The sequence below is a fragment of the Mauremys mutica genome, chromosome 2 (genome assembly GCF_020497125.1).
Source record: "Mauremys mutica isolate MM-2020 ecotype Southern chromosome 2, ASM2049712v1, whole genome shotgun sequence".
NCBI classification, from domain to species: Eukaryota; Metazoa; Chordata; order Testudines; family Geoemydidae; genus Mauremys; species Mauremys mutica.
Window position 1 is genome coordinate 82,813,279 of NC_059073.1, and position 23,176 is coordinate 82,836,454.

Sequence of the window (23,176 nt, forward strand, 5' to 3'; positions counted from 1 at the left end):
TGCAGTAGTGTATCTGCATGTTAGAGGTTTACAGTGTGGGTTTTATTGCTTATATTTTGTCTGTGCAGTTGCTATCAGTATGATATTTGGATTTTTTAAAATTGATTTAGTAGTAACGTTGGTGCTACTGAAAGGTGACAGATTGGCAGCCTGGAGTATGAAGTCTTTTATTTATCCCCAGAATGGTTATAGCACAGACAGTGGCAATGCAAGCTTCCCCACCCCTGTGCATCAGCTCTGCACCGGGAGGACCACAACTAGGCTGCAAATGCAGTCAAGTCTCCATGGTCTCTTAGCTGAGGCTGCCATTAAAGGAGTCAATTAGTGCCCTAGGTAGTGGAGCTTTTGTGATATAGGAGGCACCGTTGCACTAGGAAATGGATTGACACTACAAAACTTTTCCTCATAGATCACCAAACAGCCATTAGCTTGTTACAACATTCAGCCATTAATAGCATGGGCTGGATTAGAGGCCTTGTTCTTTATTTTAGCAAGGTGCTGAGTAGTTCCAAGAGGTGGTGTGTGCCCTTAACTTCCAGTAAAGTCAGTGGGACTTCGTGGGGCCTAGCGCTTTGCTGGATCCAGCCTCACATCTCCTTATCAATCCAGAGAACCATTTACACAGTATTTTCTAGCGATTTTTAATTCCTCTTCCTAAAAGCTTGCCCCATATTCCTCCACGTTGCTGACAATGTTTAGGTGTTGGGAAATGGAAGTATTAACACCTCTCTCCCCAAAATGCTGAAGGATTGCTCCCTCATTTATACATTTTCAGTGGTGTAATTTAATGGGTTGTAAAATATACAGTATGCAGTGCTTGGAGCATTCCTGTGTGCTAGGGTTTTCCTTCAAGAAGACTTGACGGTTACTGTACTGTATCTTAACTGTCAAGCTATTTTTTCCTTGCTAGGTTTCATTTGTGTTTTTCTTCACCTTTTGGAGACCCCTTACCTCTCCCCTCTTAAATCTACACTCACCACAGAGCAGACATAATCCCAGATTTTCAGTAAATCAACACTATATGCTCCCTACTGACTAAGAGAATTTGATACTGACAGATTGTTACACCTAAAAGAAAAATACTGCTATAGTTTCTCTAAGATTCTTTGCCTGGAACAGAGAGCAGAGAGGGATATGTGTGATATCCATTATGAGTGTAACAATACAGGTTATATATAATACAATTATTTTTAATTTATATTTCATATAAACATAGCTGAGAACATAGGTGCAGCCCTGAATCACTGTCCCTGTCTTTAACATAACAAAAACACATTGTCCGTAGTGTTTCAAAGGTACAGTTAATTCTTTTCCTCAAGGACAGTTGGGATTTTAGTCTTGGGCAGTTCCATTGTTTAGGCTCTGCATGTATAGTGTCTAGCCAATAGAATAACAATATTTTGCATTTATATGGCACTTTTCATCTCAGTATCTCAACGTGCTCCACAAACATTTAATTCACATCCCCTTTCCATGTCTCTGTGCGGTGGGTAAATATTATTATCCTCAGTTTACCCACGAGGAAGCTAAATGAAGTACTAGGTTGCCATGTGGAGATGATGTGACGACTCACCACTGCATAATTCTCCCATGCACTCAATGAAGCAAGTTAAATGGATTTCCCACCCCAAAGTTCATAGTTTTCTTAAAGGGCTACCACTGTCTGCATAATATTCACTCTCTGACTGTAAACCCTTTGGCCGTGCTGGGGCTGTGTGGAAGGGTTGTATTTTGGTTAGAGACTCATCGTTCACAGAACAATCTCTTCATTTTAGTTTGGTGTTTTCTCTGCTTTATTTTGAAATGGACCTGGCCCTCTTTTATCATTTTGCAAAGACCATGCCATGCTCTCTGGGCAAATCCTCCTCTACTGCCTGCCCCTCGATGAGAGCAGAGTGTTCCAGAGAGGGACGGAATTTCAGTGAATACCACAGAGCCAAGCTTCATGAATAGCTGAGTGTAGGAGCTATTTGGGCTGGTGACTCTACCTGCCTCTAGAGAGGACAGATGCTAGCATCACGGAGCCTGTGCTGATCTCAAGGCTCTTGAAATGGTACTTCAGCCTCAGAGCAGATTCCTCCACCTTACACATGGTGAGGTCCTCGCTGTTCAGTCTAGTTACTCAGTCTTGGCCCTGTGCGAGCAGCCCATCACTCATGAACAGTCCCTCCAATAATGAAATAGTGTGCAGGCATGAAGGGGAAGGGAATAGCCCCTCGGCTGGTTTTTCAGTGGGAAGAGGTGATTAAACACTTGCACTTGGTGCAGAGTATTTGTGAAACATAACACCAAGTGCTGGTAATACAATGATAACATAGACGTACAAATTCTTATCCCCCACAGCCACAGTAGGTTCTCAGCACTGCAGCACTGGTGGGAGCTGGTTCTGCTGGCACAGTGGAGCTGGATTTGGGTAGCAAACACCCTGTGCAAGGAACAAGAGTTGAAGTAGGCCAGAGGACAAGAAGGAGTTGGGCCAGTGGATCTACAACTGCATGGACCCACTAGCCAAACCATCACCCCACCTGGGAAGAAAGATAGGTCATAGTCCATGGCTGGAGAGGGTGTATTTCAGCTATAGGACTGCAGTACAGCCTGCAGTGCAGGCTGTGGAACAGCTCCACTGCTACTCTGCGGCCTGCTCTGTGCGAAGGAATCCTTCCTTAGACGTCCTTGTAGAGTAGCCCTGGGCACAGCCCATGTACTCAGGCTGTGTAGAGACCCCAGGATTTGCCCCTGCAAGAATAAAACTACATTGAGATTTTGACCAAAATACAACATTAGATCTTTTAAAATAGAAGGCAAACACAGTAGCTGGACAGTAGGTTAGAGATTACATATGCAAATGTATAGGTGTTAAATTAGACACCAGAGGGCTTCCATATTGTTTCATGAAGGAATATATTGTGAATTACAAGACCATTCATACTAAACTGAATTGAAGGACAATAGTGCTCAGAAAAGCATGTTCCACAGTCTGTACCAGGATCTATGTGGATGAAGGGTGACAGGAAAATTAGAGCTGAGTGGAACAAGAATTTTTCTACAGTTTGAGTCAGATTCACATTGAATTTACCCATCATGGAAACGATGGCACCAGCAGCAGTTCATTGACATGTACTAACATACTAAGACATTAGTTAAGCCTGTTGTGCCATTGGACTCAGAGGGAGGAATGCCACTGATTGCTACACCAATGCCATCTCTTGTAGCACTTGAGGTTTTCCTTCCAGGGCCTCTGTCCAAATACTAACCAGATCCAACTTTTACTTTGCTTATAAGATTTGACAAGGCCATCTCAGCCCAAGATAGCCTGGCTATGGGCATCATGGTGTGCCGTGTAATTTAACCAGCTGTGCTAAAATAGTAGGAGCTAGGCTGTAAACAATAACCCTAGACAAGCAAAGTGGCCAAAAAGAGAGGACGAGGGTGTGGAGAAAGAAGAGGTGGAAGCAAAAAAACGGTTCTGAAGTGAGGCTAAGCTTTGGTGCTGATGCTAAATGCTCTCTGTCTACAATAAAGTACTTATCTGCAAACACTGGACTGAATTTCAGAGCACAACCAAAACCTAGCTAACCATTGTTTGTGGGATATATTTAGCGCATAAACCCATAGGGGTCAGATTCAGCTCCGGAATGAGTAAATTTAACTCTACTAAAGTTAATGGATTTTCACCCACTTATGCCATGAATTTTGCCCTTGCAGAAGGATAATGTGATTTAATCTCTGATTTCCTGTAATGGAGAGTAGCACAAGTAATCAAGATAAAAAGACAAGCAGAAAATCAGAAGTATGTTTTAAATACGACATACCTCCCTCACCCACGTCACCTTCATTCCCAGCAGGTTTCTCATTATTTCTAATTGTCTGAGGGGCTTTTCAGATGTGTTATCATTGTTAACATTACTCGCTAGTGTTTATAGTACAGTAGTGTCCAGAGGTCTTGAGTGGGATTGGGGCCCCATTGTGCTAGGTGCTGTGCAAACAGAGATAGGTGAAACCCCCTGCTCCAAAGTGCTTACAATGTAAGGCCCTGGTCTTGCAATAAGCTCTGTGTGGGCAGCCCCCTGTGCCACCACAGAAGCTAATTGGAGTCCATGAGTTCAAAGGGTTAAACCACACAGAGCTCATTGCAGGATCAGGGCCTAGAGAAAAGATCATTTCTAGCTGCAGAACAATCATTTCTGGGTGACTCAGTGTGCAATGTTTGTATTTCAGATACAACTTTAGATAAATCTCAGATTCAATATGATGATCAGGGCAAATGAAAAGATTATATATTGTATCGTTTCCACGTGTCAGTGTCTATAGAATAATAAATTGATAGGGGAAAGGAACAATACAGAAATTAATAATTAGTGCTCATGTCTACAGTCCGTATTGTGCTTTGGAAAGCACTTTGAGTTCCTCAGATGAAAGGTGCAATATAAGTGCAAAGTATTATTATTATAATGAATATAAGATCATTTGGATTTGGAAGCTAACCTCTGCTGCAACCTGGCTTATGAAAAGTATAACTAGAGGTTTAGCTAATGACAGTTGACCTTCAAATTTTGATCTTGGAGACAAATTTGCTGATGTGGAGGCTGGTGATCCTTGCACAGGTACAAGCTCATATGTGTGTGTGTGTGTTCTCACAGCGATTATTGAATGGTGATTTGTATGAGGGGCTAATTAGAGCATTCCCAGAGTGTATGTACAATATCAAAAACAAGAATTAAACAAATTGGCTCAATGCTGATAAAAGATTGCTTTAAAAGTAACATTGGGCCAGATTTTGGCCTGTGTGTGTCCCCTTTGTATCACTCCAGAGGTACAAAGGAGATTTAAACCTGCAGTGATGAGGCAGCTGACGTCTCTCCTAGCATGATTGACTATCAGCTGGGTTAGAGCCAAGATAGCCAGCTCAACGCCACCCCGCTTCCAGCCCCCTCCAGCATGGGTGGCATTTCAGATGCTTGCCAGGAAAGGGTAAGGACTGCTCTTAGAGGACTGCTAAAATCTGGCACATCTTAGAGCAGCCCTGAGGCTGTTCTAAGTTGCACCAAGACTTAAGCAAGCCTCCAGCCAGCCCCAGGATTGGGGTTGGAGGCACATAGATTATGGCATGGATCCACCTTTGCAAGGTAATATGCACATTCGCCCAGTCCACACACACAGTCACGGTTGTTGGAGCAGGAATGAAGGAAACGCATTTGCACTTTGACGTGGGCCTCTGGTTTTGAAAATTCATTCCACTCTGTCCAGGGCCGGATGTTTCTAAATCTCATTAATTATTACTAAAAAAAAGGGGCTAACTGGGATGGTATCGAGTTAAACATTTCTTCTCCTTGATGAGCTATGACTAGGGCCCTACCAAATTCACGGTCCATTTTGGTCAATTTCAGGGTCATAGGATTTTAAAAATTTGCAAATTTCATGATTTCAGCAATTTAAGTGTGAAATTTTATGGTGTTGTAATCATTGGGGTCCTGCTCCAAAAAGGAGTTGTGTGGGGGGGTTGCAAGGCTATTGTAGCGGGGGGTTGTGGTACTGCTACCCTTTCTTCTGCACTGCTGCTGATGGCGGTGCTACCTTCAAAGCTGGGCAGCTGGAGAGTGGCGGTTTCTGGTTGGGAGCCCAGCTCTGAAGGCAGAGCCGCCACCAGCAGCAGTGCAGAAGTAACGGTGGCATGGTATGGTATTTCCACCCTTACTTCTGTGCTGCTGCTGGTGGGCGCTGCTTTCAGAGCTATGTGCCTGGCCAACATCTGCTACCCTCCAGCAGCCCAGCTTTGAAGACAGTGTAGAGGTAAGGGTGGCAATACTGTGACTCCCCTAAAATAACCTTGCAACGCCCCTTCCCCCCACTCCTGCAACTCCCTTTTGGGTCATGACCCTCACTTTGAGAAACGCTGGTCTCCCCGCATGAAATCTGTATAGAATAAGGTAAAATTAGGGGATTGGTCCTGCTTTGAGCAGGGGGTTGGACTAGATGACCTCCTGAGGTCCTTTCCAACCCTGATATTCTATGATTCTATGATTCTATGAAAAGAACACAAAAGACCAGATTTCACGGGGGAGACCAGATTTCGTGGTCCATGACATGTTTTTCATGGCTGTGAATTTGATAGGGCCCTAGCTATGATGCATGGTACCCAAAGAAATATTGGGCAACAACCTTAGTTCAGCTTTCATTGTTCCCTTCCTATTGTACAAAAAAAGTACGTGCCCACGGAAATGTTATCGGATATGGCTGTTGTACTTCCATCCATGTACCAAATCCTTTGTGATGATGCCCGACCCAACAAAGGGAAAGATGATGAAGGTAAGTGTGTGAAAGTGAAACCTAGACACTAATGGATGGTTTATAGAGTATCTTATCTGGGTCACATGGCTGAAGGGAGGGAAATCCAGCTATTAGAAAGAGACAGGTATTAGTAATGGGCGATTCGATCATTAGAAACATAGATAGCTGGTGTGACAGGGTCAGGCCAGATGGCTACAAGAGAGTGATAGAAGGCAGATATATTAGCTCCAGATTAAGCAGGTCCCTTTTCCTTGGGTAAGGTAACAGGGGCGGTTCCAGAACAATCAGGAACTTGCTGGAATCAATTAAGGCAGGCAGGCTAATTAGGACATCTGGAGCCAATTAAGAAGCTGTTAGAATCCATTAAAACTGGCAGGCTAATCAAGGTACCTGGTTTAAAAAGGACCTCACTTCAGTCAGTGAGTGGCGCACAAGGAGCTGAGAGTGAGAGGGTGTGCTGCTGGAGGACTGAGGAGTACAAATGCTATCTGGCATCAGGAGGAAGGTCCTGTGGTGCCAATAAAGAAGGTGTTGGGAGGAGGCCATGGGGAAGTAGCCCAGGGAATTGTAGTTGTCACACAGGTGTTACACGAAACACTGTAGACAGCTGTGATCCACAGTGCCTGGGCTGGAACCCGAAGTAGAGGACAGACCCGGGTTCCCCCCATCCCCTCAACTCCCTATTGGAGACAGGAAGAATTGACCTGGACTGTGGGTCCCACCAGAAGGGAAGGTCCCTGGCCTGTCCCCCGACCCACTAGGTGGATCATCAGAGACTGCGGGGATTGTTCTCCTCCCTTTCCCCCAGGCTGGCCAGTGATGAGGTTAGCTGAGTGAAGGCAGGTTTGAGCCACTAGCAGAAGTGGCCAAACTGAGGGCTGCCATGAATCTCTGAGGCAAGCAAATCTGCCAATAAGCAAAGGACCCACCGAGGCACAGGAGGAACTTTGTCACACTGGGTTTGCAATGACCGGGAGAACTGCATAGTGACTTGCCTGCCTGGTGTGAAGGTTGCAGATCTCTCGAGACATCTAGATAGACATATGTGTAGTGCTGGGGAGGAGCCGGTGATCGTGGTACATGTAGGTACCAATGACATAGGGAAGGAAAGGAGAGAGGTCCTGGAGGCCAAATTTAGGCTGCCAGGTAAGAGATTGAAGTTCAGGACCTCCATGGTAGCATTCTTTGAAATGCTTCCAATTCCACACACCGGGCCAAGTAGAACTGCGGGTCTCAATGCATGGATGAGATGATGGTATAGAGAGGAGGGGTTTAGATTTATTAGGAACTGGGCAAACTTTTAGGAAAGGGGGAGCCTATACAGGAAGGATGGGCTCAGTCTAAACCAAAATGAAACCAGATTGCTGGCACTTAAAATTAAGAAAGTTGCAGAGCAGTTTTTAAACTAAGAGCTGAGGGAAAGCTGACAGGTGTGGAGGAGCACATGGTTCAGTCAGAGACATCCCTTAGGGGTGGATCTATTAATGGAGATTCTCTATGTCAGGTGTCGGCAACCCTCAGCACACAGGCCATCAGAGTAATTTGCTGGCAGGCCATGAGACATTTTGTTTACATTGACTGTCCAGAGGCACGGCCCCTCGCAGCTCCCAGTGGCTGTGGGCAGCAAACCACGGCCACTGGGAGCTGTGGGGGGCCATGCCTGTGGATGGTCAATGTAAACAAAATGTCTCGCAGCCTGCCAGCGGATTACCCTGATGGGCCATGTGCTGAAGGTTGCCAACCCCTGCTCTGTGTCCAAGGAAGGTGGAGAGGATGGAAGATGATAAAATACAGGTAAGATCTGATGAGAAAGAGTCAAATACCAATGCTAGAAGTCTAAATAATAACGTGGTGAACTAGAGTGCCTTGTATTAAATAAGGATATTGATATAATAGGCATAACAGAAATTTGGTGGAATGAGGATAATAATCAATGAGTCACATTAATACCAGGGTACAAAATATATCAGAAGGACAGATTGTGCTGGTGTGGGAATGGCACTATATGTGAAAGAAAGCGTAGACTCAAATGAAGTAAAAATCTTAAATGAACCAAACTGCACCATAGAATCTCTATGGATTGTAATTCCATGCTCTAATAATAAGAATATTAGTAAGGATATATTATCTGCCACCTGACCAGGATCGTGATAGTGACTGTGAAATGCCCAGGAAGATTAGAGGGGCTATAACAGGGGTTGGCAACCTTTCAGAAGTGCTGTGCCAAGTCTTCATTTATTCACTCTAATTTAAGGTTTCGCGTGCCAGTAATACATTTTAATGTTTTAGAAGGTCTCTTTCTCTAAGTCTATAATATATAACTAAACTATTGTTGTATGTAAAATAAATAAGATTTTTAAAATGTTTAAGAAGCTTCGTTTAAAATTAAATTAAAATGCAGAGTCCTCCGGATTAGTGGCCAGGACCCCAGCAGTGTGAGTGCCACTGAAAATCAGCTCACGTGCCGCGTTCGGCAGGCATGCCATAGGTTGCCTACCCCTGGGCTATAAAAATAAAAAACTCAATAATAATGGGGGATTTCAACTATCCCCATATTAACTGAGTACATGTCACCTCAGGACAGGATGCAGAGATAAAGTTTATTGACACCTTAAATGACTGCTTCTTGGAGCAGCTAGTCCTGGAACCCACAAGAGGAGAGGCAATTCTTGATTTAGTCCTAGGTGGAGCACAGGAGCTGGTCCAAAAGGTGACTATAGCTGGACCCTTTGGTGACAGTGACCATAATATAATTAAATTTAATATCCCTGTGGCGGGGAAAACACCACAGCAGCCCAACACTGTAGCATTAATTTCAGAAAGGGGAACTACACAAAAATGAGGAAGTTAGTGAAACAGAAATTAAAAGGTACAGCATCAAAAGTGAAATCCCTGCAAGCTGCATGGAAACTTTTTAAAGACACATAACAGAGGCTCAACTTAAATGTAGACCCCAAATTAAAAAACATAGTAAGAGAACCAAAAAAGTGCCATCGTGGCTAAACAACAAAGTAAAAGAAGCAATGAGAGGCAAGACATCCTTTAAAAAGTGGAAGTTAAATCCTAGTGAGGAAAATAGAAAGGAGCATAAACTCTGGCAAATGAAGTATTAAAAATGTAATTAGGAAGGCCAAAAAGAATTTGAAGAACAGCTAGCCAAAAATTTAAAAAACAACAACAAAAAAATGTTTAAGTACATCAGAAGCAGGAAGTCTACTAAACAACCAGTTGGGCCACTGGATGGTCGAGATGCTAAAGGAGCACTCAAGGATGATAGAGAAAGTAAATGAATTTTTTGCATCGGTATTCATGGCTGAGGATGTGAAGGAGATTCCCAAACCTGAGCCATTCTTTTTAGGAGATAAATTTGAGGAACTGTCCCAGATTGAGGTGTCATTAGAGGAGGTTTTGGAACAAATTGATAAACTAAACAGTAATAAGTCACTAGGACCAGATGGTATCCACGCAAGAGTTCTGAAGGAACTCAAATGTGAAATTGCAGAACTACTAACTGTCATCTGTAAAAAAATAATTTAAATAATCTTCTGTACCAAATGACTGGAGGATAGCTAATGTGATGCCAATTTTTAAAAAGGGCTCCAGAGGTGAAACCAGCAATTGCAGGCCGGTAAGCTTAAGCTCAGTTCCGGGCAAACTGGTTGAAACTATAATAAAGAACAACATTGTCAGACACATAGATGAACATAATTTGTTGGGGAAGAGTCAACATGGTTTTTGTAAAGGGAAATCATGCCTCACCAATCTGCTAGAATTCTTTGAGGGGGTCAACAAGCATGTGGACCAGGGGGAATCCATGGATATAGTGTACTTGGATTTTCAGAAAACCTTTGACAAGGTCCCTCACCAAAGGCTCTTAAGCAAAGTAAGCAGTCATGGAATAAGAGGGAAGGCCCTCTTGTGGACTGGTAACTAGTTAAAAGATAGGAAACAAAGGTTAGGAATAAATGGTCAGTGTTCAGAATGGAGAGGGGTAAATAGTGGTGTCCCCCAGAGGTCTGTACTGGGGCCAGTCCTATTCAACATATTCACATATGATTTGGAAAAAGGGGTAAAAGGTGACGTGGCAAAATTTGCAGATGATACAAAACTACTCAAGATAAGTCCCAGGCAGACTGCAAAGAGCTACAAAAGGATCTCTCAGAACTGGGTGACTGGGCAACAAAATGGCAGATGAAATTCAATGTTGATAAATGCAAAGTAATACACATTGGAAAACATAATCCCAACTATACATATAAAATGAGGGGGTCTAAATTAGCTGTTACCACTCAAGAAAGAGATCTTGGAGTCATTGTGGATAGGTCTCTGAAAACATCCAATGTGCAGCGGCAGTCAAAAAAGCAAACAGAATGTTGGGCATCATTAAGAAAGGGATGGCTAATAAGACAGAAAAAAATCATATTTCCTCTATGTAAATCCATGGTATGCCCACATCTTGAATACTGCATACAGATGTGGTTACCCCATCTCAAAAAAGATATATTGGAATTGGAAAAGGTTCAGAAAAGGCCAACAAAAATTATTAGGGGTATGGAACGGCTTCTGTATGAGGAGAGATTAATAAGATCAGGACTTTTTAGCTTGGAAAAGGGATGACTAAGGAGGGATATGATAAAGGTCTATAAAATCATGACTTGTGTGGAGAAAGTAAATAAGGAAGTGTTATTTACTCCTTCTCATAATACAAGAACTAGGGGTCACCAAATGAAATTAACAGGCAGCAGGTTTTAAACAAACAAAAGGAAGTATTTCTTCACACAATGCACAGTCAACCTGTGGAACTCTTTGCCAGAGGACGCTGTGAAGGCCAAGACCATAACAGGGTTCAAAAAAGAACTAGACAAATTCATGGAGGATAGGTCCATCAATGGCTATTAGCCAGGATGGGCAAGGATGGTGTCCCGAGCCTCTATTTGCCAGAAGCTGAGAATGGACGACAGGGGATGGATCACTTGATGATTACCTCTGGGGCACTTGGCATTGGCCACTGTTGGAAGACAGGCTACTGGGCTAGATGGACCTTTGATCTGACCCAGTATGGCCATTCTTATGTTCTTAAGGGTCCATGTCTCAGCTCTTCTAATTCTTGAATTAATGAAGTTATTACATCCATTATTTTGTTTTTGTTATCACATGCAGTTCCGAATCTTGAGATGCCAAGCTGAGTGATGGGCTTCAAAGAGATGCTTCTCCTTTCTCTGCAGGAAGGAGCTAGCGAATGTGATCCTTGCCTCTGCAATCCCAGGAATATGAAATATTCCAGTGATCCATTGTTTCTGACTCTCACTCTTGCTATTACCTATTCTTCCTTGTCAGCTCCTATGCATGGAACTCAGTCCCCGATTTCATCTGCCAGCCTCCAGTCTTTGTCCTCAAAAATCCTTCTGTAAAACACCACTCCAAAGTGTCCTATAAACCCCCCAGCCCTCAAAAAGCTGGGATTAAACTAAACGCACATCTTTGCAAAATTAAGAATATATATCCCATAAGTAATAAGACACACGCTATAATTCTCCCAGTCATGCCACTGCTTCTGTAAGCCTTGTCCCTCTTCATGCATAGATGCGCAGATACTGTGATGATGAGGGTCATATAAGTACAGAGACTGACAGCTAGCAAGGCCAGATTGTTTACTACATAGGCTCCGATCCTGCAGGCAGATAGGTAGATTGTTGTCTACTTAGGCTCCAGTCCTGGACCCCCACACTGCTACAGAATTCTACCAATTGAGCTTCTGTGTGGGCAGATTCCTGAATAGTTTGTAGGACAGGGACCTAAAATTGTAAGCCAGGGGATAGGAAATTGCCTAGCACATTCCTGGGACAGTACAAAAATAAGAAAACAAAATCATTCTTCAGTAAATCCATATGCAATCTGTCGCTCCGTACTCCTGTGAGTTTACTTATTTATTCAAAGATTTGGTTTTATGAATGATTTGCCATTAATGGAGCAAAGCGAGATTAAGAAACAAAAACAGTAGTTTCAATCCACCATTAGGGAATTAATCAATTGGCAGCCTGTGCAGACAGCTATTTAGATATGTGGCCTGAACAGCTTAATTGGAGGAAGTATGTTAAAAGGGCTAGATTGATGTTCAAAGTAGCATAAATTAGTACTCTTTGGACCCATCACCTGGCTTATTTTAACAACGTCTATACTTTACAGTTTGACAAGAGATGGCATCTCCTGAGCTCCATTGCAATTCCCTGCCCCAGGTTAATTTTGATGGGTAATTTCTAATTCCATCAGAAAAATGATTAATAAAATAACTACGAATGCTACACCAGGTCAGTAAAAGGGAAAAAGCATGACATTTCATTGAAACTGTCCGACGAGCTCTAAATATCATTACATAGAACCATGTGAGATCATCATCGGCCCCATTATCTTCGGTGATTGCACCTCCCTACCACATCTCATTTACTTCAGTGAAGCTATTCATGGGAGTAAGGGCCGCAGGTTCATACCCATTACCTTTAATTAGAGAGGAGCTCAAATCCATCATCCCAGATGTAAATGCCCTCAAAATTTGGGGCTGTCTGGGCTCTGACCGTTGATCAAGATTTGGATTTTGCAAATAGCCCCTGTCTTTATAATGGCTGGATCAAATGCCAATGAATTCCCCAGACTTTTAAGGTATTTGAAATCTGGGACTAGATCCAGAGCTAAAATGGTTGGCTTCGGCACATCTATATTGCTTATATAATCAATTACCTATATGTTACATTGTTCCTCCGGTTGAAAATATAGTCTTAGTTCCTCATAACAAGATTACTTCTGGTTACCTATCACACTGTCAGAATGAAGCTGCCTAAAGACTTGGAAACAGCACCGCTTAGCTATAGGGTCCTAAATGTTTCAACATCTCCGTGAGGCAGCACCTTGACAACATAAGTAAACCCAACTAACCTTATAAATATATCGTACATGACGTTTATTTTGGAGCAGACTTGTTGCCCTGCATTCCAAGCCTCAGGAGGCATCATGCCATCCTCTTTATTCATCAAGAGTATGCCCAAATCCCAGAGTTGGCTGATTTGCAGCATATCCACATGTTTCCTGTCTCGGAAAGAAAACGCAGAACACAGTATTCAGGTGCTATCCCAATACAATTGTTGCTGGCTGAGTAGGATTTAAGGTGCTTCCTGACAGTGGTATTGATAATTGCATGTTATTTTAAGCATTGACGGAGATTGTGCTTCGTTCCGTGCAACAACTGGCCTTGATTCACGGCTCATGGGTAAGATCAATTCTGTCTGAGGGTTTTAAGGCCCCCAAGCTATTTTGCATTCTACTTGCACTGTGCCAGGTTGTGTAAAGTTAAGGGTGTGTCTACGTTTGGAGCTAGGAGTGTGATTCCCAGCTGGAGGAGACACATTAGCACTAACTCTCATCAAGCTAGCATGCTAAAAATGATAATGTAGCTACAGCAGCCACTCGAGGCTGTACTCATGGGGTCCAGATGGGTTTGGACTCAGGGCCACTAGCCCCTCCTGCTATTCACCACCGCCTCTGCTATCATGACTACACTACTATTTTTAGCACACTATCTCGATGACAACTAGTGCAAGTATGTCTCCTCATGGTGGAAATCATAACCCCAGCTCCAAGTGTAGACACTCCCTTATTCACTGAATAGCAGATTCTGATCTCAGTCACTTTGGTGCAAATCCAGAGTTACTGATCTGGTTTCCAATCCCTATCAAAGTTGTCTCTGCTAAGACTGACACACTTGGCTTAAAAGCAGTTGGCATTTTTAATAGCCTTTGCATCCATTTACCCTCAGCTACTTATTTCCAGGTTGATATTTGTGACATGAGTCAGTGTGGTACTACACAGATTGTGTATTTTGATAACCAGACCAACAGCCAAGGCCAGCTGCAATTTGGAACATATCACTCTTTATATCTCACTCTTTATTCCTCCGGCACCGGCTTTAAAAATAGATTGCGGGTTGTTGTTGTCTCTTCACAACACAGTGGCAGGTACAAAGAAGCAATGACACCAAAGTTGCAGCAAAATCAATACACACTGAAGAACCTATGCATTGAAAAGGCAAAGACTGCAAAAGTACGTCTCCCCATCTTGCCACTCAAACCACCAGGACAACAAACTGTGTTCATGGTCCGGTGGCAGTTTTTTTTATAATGTTTATACAATCAGGAAATGACATGCAGGATGTGAACATCAGGCCCGATCCTGAGCCCAGCACCTACCTCATGTAGCCAAGTAGGATGCTGGGCATATGCACAAAAGGAAGGAGGATTCCAGTAGCAGGAATAGCATATGGCCACTTCCTTGGCAATGGAGGACAAGAGGACCCACACAGTAACACATCTTCCAGCTCCACCCCAAACCCAGTCCATCCATATCCTCCCCGACTTGTTCTCAGAGAGCAGCCCTCCCAAAATTTGACTGCCTCCTTCCCACTGCTGGGGGCCAGCCCCTCTGTGATGCAGAAGAGGCAATGAGAATTGCACCATCACACGTAGCATCTATCAGCTCAGGAGTACATGTTCATTGCATGCATTGCTGTCCATCACAATGGAGTGGCCTTGTGGTTTGGACTCTGGACTCAGATTCTGGAGATGTGGGTCTGATTCCTGGCTGGCTCCATCACATATATCTTGTGTGACCTCCAGCAAGTCACTCAGCCTCTCTGTGCCTCAATTCCTCATCTGTATAATAGGGAAATGTTACATCTCTGCCTTACAGGGGTGTTGTGAAGGCTGATCATTAATGGTATAAAGTGCTCTGATATTTCAGCGATGTTTGTCATGTAAATACCTAGGCAGATGATTGGATGACCTCACAAACTCTCACTGGGATGAAAGGGTATATTAATTCCAATGAAGGTTTGGAAGAGATGAATGAATTGTGGGTAAATTACCAGGAGGGCTGGGCCACAAAGGGAATCAGGAACTAAACTTTCCCCGCCCCTCTTTCAACCCCATACAAAATACTGCACAATTGGCTGGGTGTGTTATCTGGGTGTTCCCCTACCGCTGCAGACTCAGATACAGTATTGGGTACTTCTGGAGGCAAACGCTTGAATTTAGTACTGTAAATGAACACAGTCCTTTACAAAGGAAATAAGAAGACCAGGTTTATTCCCCAAAGAGTTTACTACCTAACCACATATATCAGTGGTCTGAGTCAGTAGCGCAAAATCCATGTTCCTATACTTTGGTAGGGCTTTTGGGGGAGCCATCTAAATATTTCAAAGTCCATTCACATTCAGTGCTGTTGCCTTAATATTCCAACTGCAGGAAGATTTGTCTAACCAGAAAAGTTACAGAAATAAAAACCAAGAGAAATTGGAGAGCATGGTAAGGAAGTGATGAAAAATGAAGTGGCATTTCATATTTTATCAAATTCCCACCTCTTCACATTTTTTTAACCAGCTATGTGTTTTCTGTTTCCCAGGCTAACTATGAAGCAATGTTCTGAAATATACAAGACAAATAACAACCTCAGTCAAAAACAGCTACTGAAGCTAAGTGGCAACTTACTGCGCACAAAGACAGAGCAATAAAGTAAGTCACATGACAGATTTCCTCTGTAGACTGTCTGCTGTATTTCTTAGCTTAAAGAGAAACACCACTGTTCTATCACTAACTTCCGTAGACTGAGGTAAAATACCCAACTTCTGTTGCACTACATTCTTGCCACTTCATTTTGCACACCTCAACCCCAGAATCTCGCTATGATCAACCATTTCCAGAAAACAGCTTCTCTTGTAACAAAGGCAGGCAAAAAATATGAATACCAATAGACCTGTTTTTATTCAGAGCAGATCCTTTTTTACTTAAAATGGCTGTATTTCACTTAAAAAAAATCCAAGCCAAATTTTTCATGGTAATGGAGTCCATTTTCAAGTTCACAAAGTGAAAATACTGAATTTTGAGTGGTTTGGATTTTGTCATCCTTATTTTGCCCACATCAGTATAGCACTACCATACATATACAGTTCCTTCAAAGATATATTTCCCTCTAAAAGTGGTGTTTACTCAGCTCCCTGACTCTGAACAACATGAGCAAGAGATATGCAAGTCTTAAAACAGAATGGTACCTGGTTTATAACACCACTGCTAATTGAAGAAATGTCGTCAACGTCTGAATAGTATATTACCTTCAGTAGTCCAGGAAAATTGTATGGCAGCTACCATTTGATTTTCTCTATATTAGCAATATATACTAGAAGGAACCATTCGGTAGCCAAATCCATATTATTGTGTTGTTTGTGTTATGGTTGGTGACTAACCATTAGACTACATAAATATGCCACTTTGAAAATGCTCCATGAAAGCCAACTGACTGTGCTTGGAACCTTGGATAATCCTTGAAGAATCCAGGTCCAGTAGGATAGATAATGTTTGCTTTTCCTTCTACATTTTCTTACCTGTGAGTCAAAATATTCTTTGAACTATTTTTTTCAGTTGAAGACGTATGAGAGTACTACAGGAAGAAATCAGCCAACACTTCAAGACTTTATCAGATAAATACAGGTTCATGACCTCTCTACCCTCAGACTACATCTCTGCTCCACTATAGCAAGTACTAAATTATTCCTGGCTGAACTACCTTGGACCATGAATCACCTTATTAACCAGGCATGCCTCTAGTCAGCTTCAGAACTCAGTACATACTGCTGTGAAGAGCTATCAGCCATCATGCAACATGTCTAGGACAATATAATTCATATTATGTGCCATGCATATTATATATATACAGCCTCTCTTTATCAGAGATAGTGCCACCAACTTGTGTGTTGATTGGCTCAAATGGATGAAGCAAAGCAGAGGTTGGGAGGAGCTATCTGATTAGTAATAAATAGATACAATGATTTATGATTAAAATAGAGCATCTTAATGATTTACCATAGTTATGAAACCAATAGGCTGGTGTTCCAATCCGATAGCCACAAATTTGTATAATCCTCAGGGTAAAACAATTTAATGTGCTGTCTCTTTTATAGTTACAAAAGGCCTTTCATATGATCAATTATACATAAGAGTGTAATAAATGTAACTTTCTTCATACTAATCGCATCTAACTTACATTCTCTTGTTGGTCTTTGGAGTGTATGTAGCATTCCCCATAAAGTTTTTAGTCTAAGCTCTTAACAAAAGTTAATATACCCAGAACTTCCAAACAAATCATCAGTATAAGGATCTTCAAACTAGTAAAATTGTTCAAACAATGAAGTTTATTACCAAAGTGCAGCCTCCTCCTATGCAAACTCCTTGCTTAATACACCAAACCTACTGCTTCCTATGAACTGACTGTAGGGGGTTTGTCTAATCATTAGGGCTCTGTTTTGTTGAAAAGGCCACAGCTCTGGTGAATAACAGGATTAGCACCATCAACTGGGATAAAACAAACCTGGATAAATAATATAGGAATGGAACCACCCACAGACACACAGGCTAGTGACTGCTCTCATGAAGCACATGGACCGTCCTAAATTCTTATACGTTCAAAATTGCTATTTGTTTGTGTTTCATTTTTTTCTATTTCTGTGTTATAGTAAATGATAAATGATAAAATGGACCAAGAGTGTCATCCTTTTAAATGGGCTATTTGAGCTTTAAACACGGGATACAACACACACAAAAAGGAGGCTTAAATCTCTGAGGGCTATGTTGTAGGATATCAATAACTCTCAGAGACAAAGAGGTAGCCAGAGAGAGAGAGGTCTTTGTACTATACTCTAAATGTTTTGGATAGGCACTATTCTTTGGGGTACACATCTCCAGTATGACATGTGCACTCATTGCTAACCCCAGCTCAGCAAAACAACTGCCAAGCCTACTCAGTCCCATAACAGAGTATTCAAAAAGGAATGAAATTACTGGTAGGAGGCAGATGGAGCCTGTTGGACAGATGCAAGAAAAGGAAAGAGGTGAGGATTATTAGAGGGCTGAAGGGAGGAGATTTGGCAGCTGGTTGGAGGTTTCTGGGGTGGGAAGGAGGAATCTGGGAGATGGGTCTGTGGAGGGTATTAGAGAGAGATGCTCAGCATTTTGGAAAAGCATTCATCCATCAGGATGCTTATTGAACAAACCTGCAAACTTTAGTCTTAAAAGTACTCTGTTCCCTGTGCTTCACCCTTTTCAAGAAAAAGCAGCAGCATCTGGAAAAACAAATAGGTCCAAATTTTCACAGCTGAAGCCTTGAGGTCTGTGTGCAAATATGTACACACATAAAGTGTTTGTGAATGCAATTACTGCAGTTGTGCACAACACACCAAGGCACCTGGGCAGGCCTGTAGATAGATAGAAGTCTGTCTTTTGCATGTGTAGTTACAAAGCAGTGCTAACTTCAGGTGTTACAAAATCATAAGTCAGGGCCCCAAACATCATGAGTTTGGCTTGAAAATCATGGTACTTCAAAAAATAATACATTTGGCATTCTTTTTATTTGCCTTCTGGTCTCTGAGTCTTTTGAATTCATGTTTTCAAGCTTTTCTCTGCAACCACAAGGGCTAGAACTTTCTTTTTGAAAATAAGAGCTTAGATTCTGATGTATTCATCTGACTCTGGGAGCCGGAGCTTTATGAAAAACATCAAGTATTGCAAGACTCATGACAAAAATCACAAGAATTAGCAACACCAAGTTACTTAACTAGCAGAAGCTTTTGTGGTAGCTGTATGCCCTGTCATTGGTTTATTGTTGTGAGTGGACCTGGCTTTTAAAAATGTTGCCTTTAAAGTCTGGCGCATTTTTGGAACCAAGCTGTCAGTGAAGGAAAAATGAACTGGAACATCATAATCTGCTTCAACCACAGTAAAGAGAGAGACATCTGGTAGGCCACTTGGCAGTCAGCCAACAATGAAGACTTCAATTAAAATAATGAACATGTTCTCAGGAGTACATCTCTGAACTCAAGAAGTTACATGGCTAGCATGCTGCTTGAAAGTTCTCTACAACTGGAAGGTATGGGTCTATGCAGTGACATGGCAGTCCACCTATTCACTAGCTTCATTTGTGACACAACACGTCATCATAACATCATCAGACTAAACACACAGGTAGGGTGCTAGAGAAAATAGAGATGCAAGTCACAGAGATGGAGCTGGAATTGGTCTGGCACTTCTTATTGCTCCCCATAACCTAGGACCAATTGATGTTCTCAACAGAGAATTGCTCTAACACAAAATTTGGGCTAGAAAGCAGCCCATTCCTGGGTGCAGGAAAAAAGTACTGACGTCGTCTCTGATAAACAGAAGTTTCAGGTATCCCAGACACCTTTGTGTGCTTCCTAGGGAATCAAGGTGTTCTGAGATTTATGATTGCAAAGGGCAGGGCTATGTGTGTAGTGGCCCTCATTCCCTCCCCCACTTGCTGCCTTTGATGTATAGAAAGGAAGGAAAACTGGGCTGGCTATTGCCTCCGGGACAATCCTATTGAAAATTCTATTTATCTAGTTCAAAAAAGAACTAGATAAATTCATGGAGGACAGGTCCATCAATGGCTATTAGCCAGGATGGGCAGGGATGGTGTCCCTAGCCTCTGTTTGCCAGAAGCTGGGAATGGGCAACAGGGGATGGATCGCTTGATGATTACTTGTTCTGTTCATTCCTTCTGGGGCACCTGGCATTGGCCACTGTCGGAAGATAGGATACTGGGCTAGATAGACCTTTGGTCCCCAGTATGGCCGTTCTTATGTTCTTATATAATGGAATGGGAGCCCAATTTACCAGCCCCAAAGAGGCAGTGGGGTGAAATGGCTAGCCAGTGTCTCGCTGGGGAAATTGGGGTATTAGGCAGTATAGGGATATGAGTCCTCTCTCAGATGACAGGAATGAAGAGTGGCATATTACTGCTATCTTGGTTTAGAGGCCAGTTCCAAATTCAGATCTTGGCTATTGTTGGGATTCAGATAAATATCCCAGTGCTAAAGTCTAACCTTGGGCAACATCCAGATCTGGACACTTCCAGGCCTTCCTATCGCTAACAAAAATGTGCAGTTGTATCAGATTCTCAGTAGGTCATTTACGAGGAAAAAGACAAAAATGTCATGTGTACATAATAAAATATTAGCCCCTTCCCCAGCTTTGGACTTTTAAAAAGCTGTAGATCTCCAGTAAGGATGATATATTTAGATGAGGGATTGGACACAGCAAAATATGTTAGCTAATGAGCCAGCACAGAAGTTCCTTCTTAAGATCATTTAGAATTTGTAATAGCAATTGCTTTATGGCATTGTGAGGTCATTAGAATGTGAGATTAAGATGGCCACATTATTTCAGTGCAGATCTTCAGAGACCCTGTTACAAAGCTATTATGAGGCAATGTTACAATGGAAAAATGATTTCAGTGAATGCCTTGGAGAAGACCCCACTATAGTGCTGTTAGGGTAAAATTGCACGGTGAGATTACAATGAGAAGTAAGAGTGCAGTGCAAGTCTGTGGAGATTAGACTCAATTATGATGTCAAAACAAAAAGGAAACAATGTCAATGCAAGTTATACCATTCAGGTCGGGAGTTAAACCTAGGAAAGCAAGGAAATTCTGAATTAAACCTGCCACATTACCTTTAAGTCACACCTTTGTGCTAAGGTGTTGTAGCATGCAGAGTCCTTTGTTAAACTGTCTCACAGCTCTGGTTATTGTTATGCACCACAGATGATCTCTGGATCAAATCATTGTAGTTGCTTTGTACAGACACATAAGCGATTAACCTGAAAAGCATAACTGGTAACCAAGGATTCAATTAAATTAAAAGTAAACGGGGGAACTCCAAGCTAACAATTTATACTCTAAAAGAACAGGAGTACTTGTGGCACCTTAGAGACTAACAAATTTATTTGAGCATAAGCTTTCGTGGGCTACAGCCCACTTGTAGTCTCTAAGGCGCCACAAGTACTCCTGTTCTTTTTGAGGATACAGACTAGCACAGCTGCTACTCTGAAATTTATACTCAACTCACCATTGTGCCTGGGTGTTACAGGTGATAGTCTCCTGAAAAGGGCTTGGTCTTGTACATTAATAAATTGAAATATTGAGACCTGATGAGATGAGTTAAGAATTTTCACTCTTTAATAATAATAAGAATTCTTCTTCTTATTATTATTTGTATTGTGATAGTACCCAAAAGCCCTAAGCTAGATCAGGACATCGTTGTGCCAGGTGCAATATGCACACACCAGTAGACACTGTTCCCTTCTGAAGAGTTTACAATCTAACTTGAAATGAGAGGCAACATAGAGTGTGACAAAGTCCCCATTCTGGCACTGTGTTTTGCAAGGCTGGACCCCTGTTGAAGTCAGTGAGGCTCTGCACAGGTGCAGGGGTCTGTCTGAATGTAACATGCAAGAGCCGAAAGGAGAGAAGGCAGACAGGAGGGTGAGGGTAAGGAAAATAAGATCGTGCTATTACATAGATGCACTTCCATGGAGAAAAACCCTGAATTCAGTCCCTTCGCATAGTGATTGCAACTACTTCACCTTGCTGTTTGGCTTATTTTTATCATTTCATCAGAAGTTTAAAGGTGCAGAGTGCTTCATGGGCAAATGACAAACAGGAACCCTAATGAGCTGACAGTTTAAGGCAGAGGTGGGTGAACTACGGCCCGTGGGCCACATCTGGCCCGTGGGACCCTCCTGCCTGGCCCCTGAGCTCCTGGCCTGGGAGGCTGGTCCCCGGCCCCTCCCCTGCTGTTCCCCTTCTCCTGCAGCCTCAGCTCACTACGCTGCTGACACAGTGCTCTGGGCAGGACTGCGAGCTCTTGCCAGGCAGTACAGCTGCAGAGCCAAGGCCTGACATGATGATCTGTGCTGTACAGTGGCGTGGCTGGCTCCAGCCAGGCGACATGGCTGCCTGTCCTGGTGCTCTGAGCTGCGCCGCCAGACACCGATGCTCCAGGCAGCACGGTAAGGGAGCAGGGAGCAGAGGGGATTGGATAAAGGGCAGGGGAGTTCAGGGTGGTGGTCAGGGAGTGGGGGTGCGGCTAGGGGTCGGGGCAGTCAGAGGGCAGGGAGGTTGAATGGGGGCAGGGATCCCAGGGAGGCAGTCAAGAAGGAGTGGGGGGTTGGATGGGGTGGCAGGGGGTAGTCAGGGGGGGGATCTGGGGTTGGTCAGGGAACAGGGAGAGGTGGATGGGGCAGGAGTCCGGGGGGGCAGTCAGGAAGGAGTGGGGGGTTGGATGGGGCAGCGGGGGGCAGTCAGGGGTAGGAGTTCTGGGGGCGGTCAGGGAGAAGGGGTGGTTGGATGGGGCAGGGGTCCTGGGGCGGGCAGTCAGGAAGGAGCAGGGGGTTGGATGGGGTGGCAGGGGGCAGACCGGGGGGGGATCTGGGGTTGGTCAGGGGACAGGGAGAGGTGGATGGGGCAGGGGTCCTGGGGGGGCCATCAGGGGACAGGGAACAGGGGGGTTGGATGGGGAAGGATTCCCAAGGGGAGCCATCAGGGGGCGAGAAGTGGAGGGGGTTAGATAGGGGGTGGGGGGTGGGCCACACCTGGCTGTTTTGGGAGGCACAGCCTCCCCTAACCGGCCCTCCATACAATTTCGGAAACCCGATGTGGCCCTCAGGCCAAAAAGTTTGCCCGCCCCTGGTTTAAGGATTCAGTCCAGCAGGATGCTAAGCAGCTTCTGCAGGGTGCTGAGTACCCTCAGCTCCCATTGAGTTGAATGAGGTTTGAGAATATTCAGCATCTCTCAGGAGACACTCAGCACTAGAGAGGATGGCACCCTACATTAGCCATGACACAGTAAGGAAATGCAAACAAGAGGACCCCTTCCTCACAGCCCTTGCTCGTGTGACTAGTGCTTACTCACCAAACACTCGCAGTGAACAGGACTAATCTTGTGAGTATAGACTGCTCAGGTGACCAAGGGCTGATAGGATCAAGCCCATAGTGTGGT

General features: G+C 43.4%; 1 long non-coding RNA gene across 2 annotated transcripts; it reads right to left on the reverse strand.

The window, feature by feature from the left end:
* Positions 1-1,469: 1,469 nt before the first annotated feature.
* Positions 1,470-23,176, reverse strand: LOC123362893. 2 transcript variants are annotated; one of them, XR_006576631.1, is made up of 3 exons: positions 23,090-23,176; positions 20,850-20,996; positions 1,470-2,736 (listed from the first exon to the last, which is right to left on the reverse strand). It is a non-coding gene; the product is annotated as an uncharacterized LOC123362893 (long non-coding RNA). The 2 variants fall into 2 exon arrangements; XR_006576630.1 differs by having other exon boundaries at positions 20,850-21,009; positions 23,090-23,175.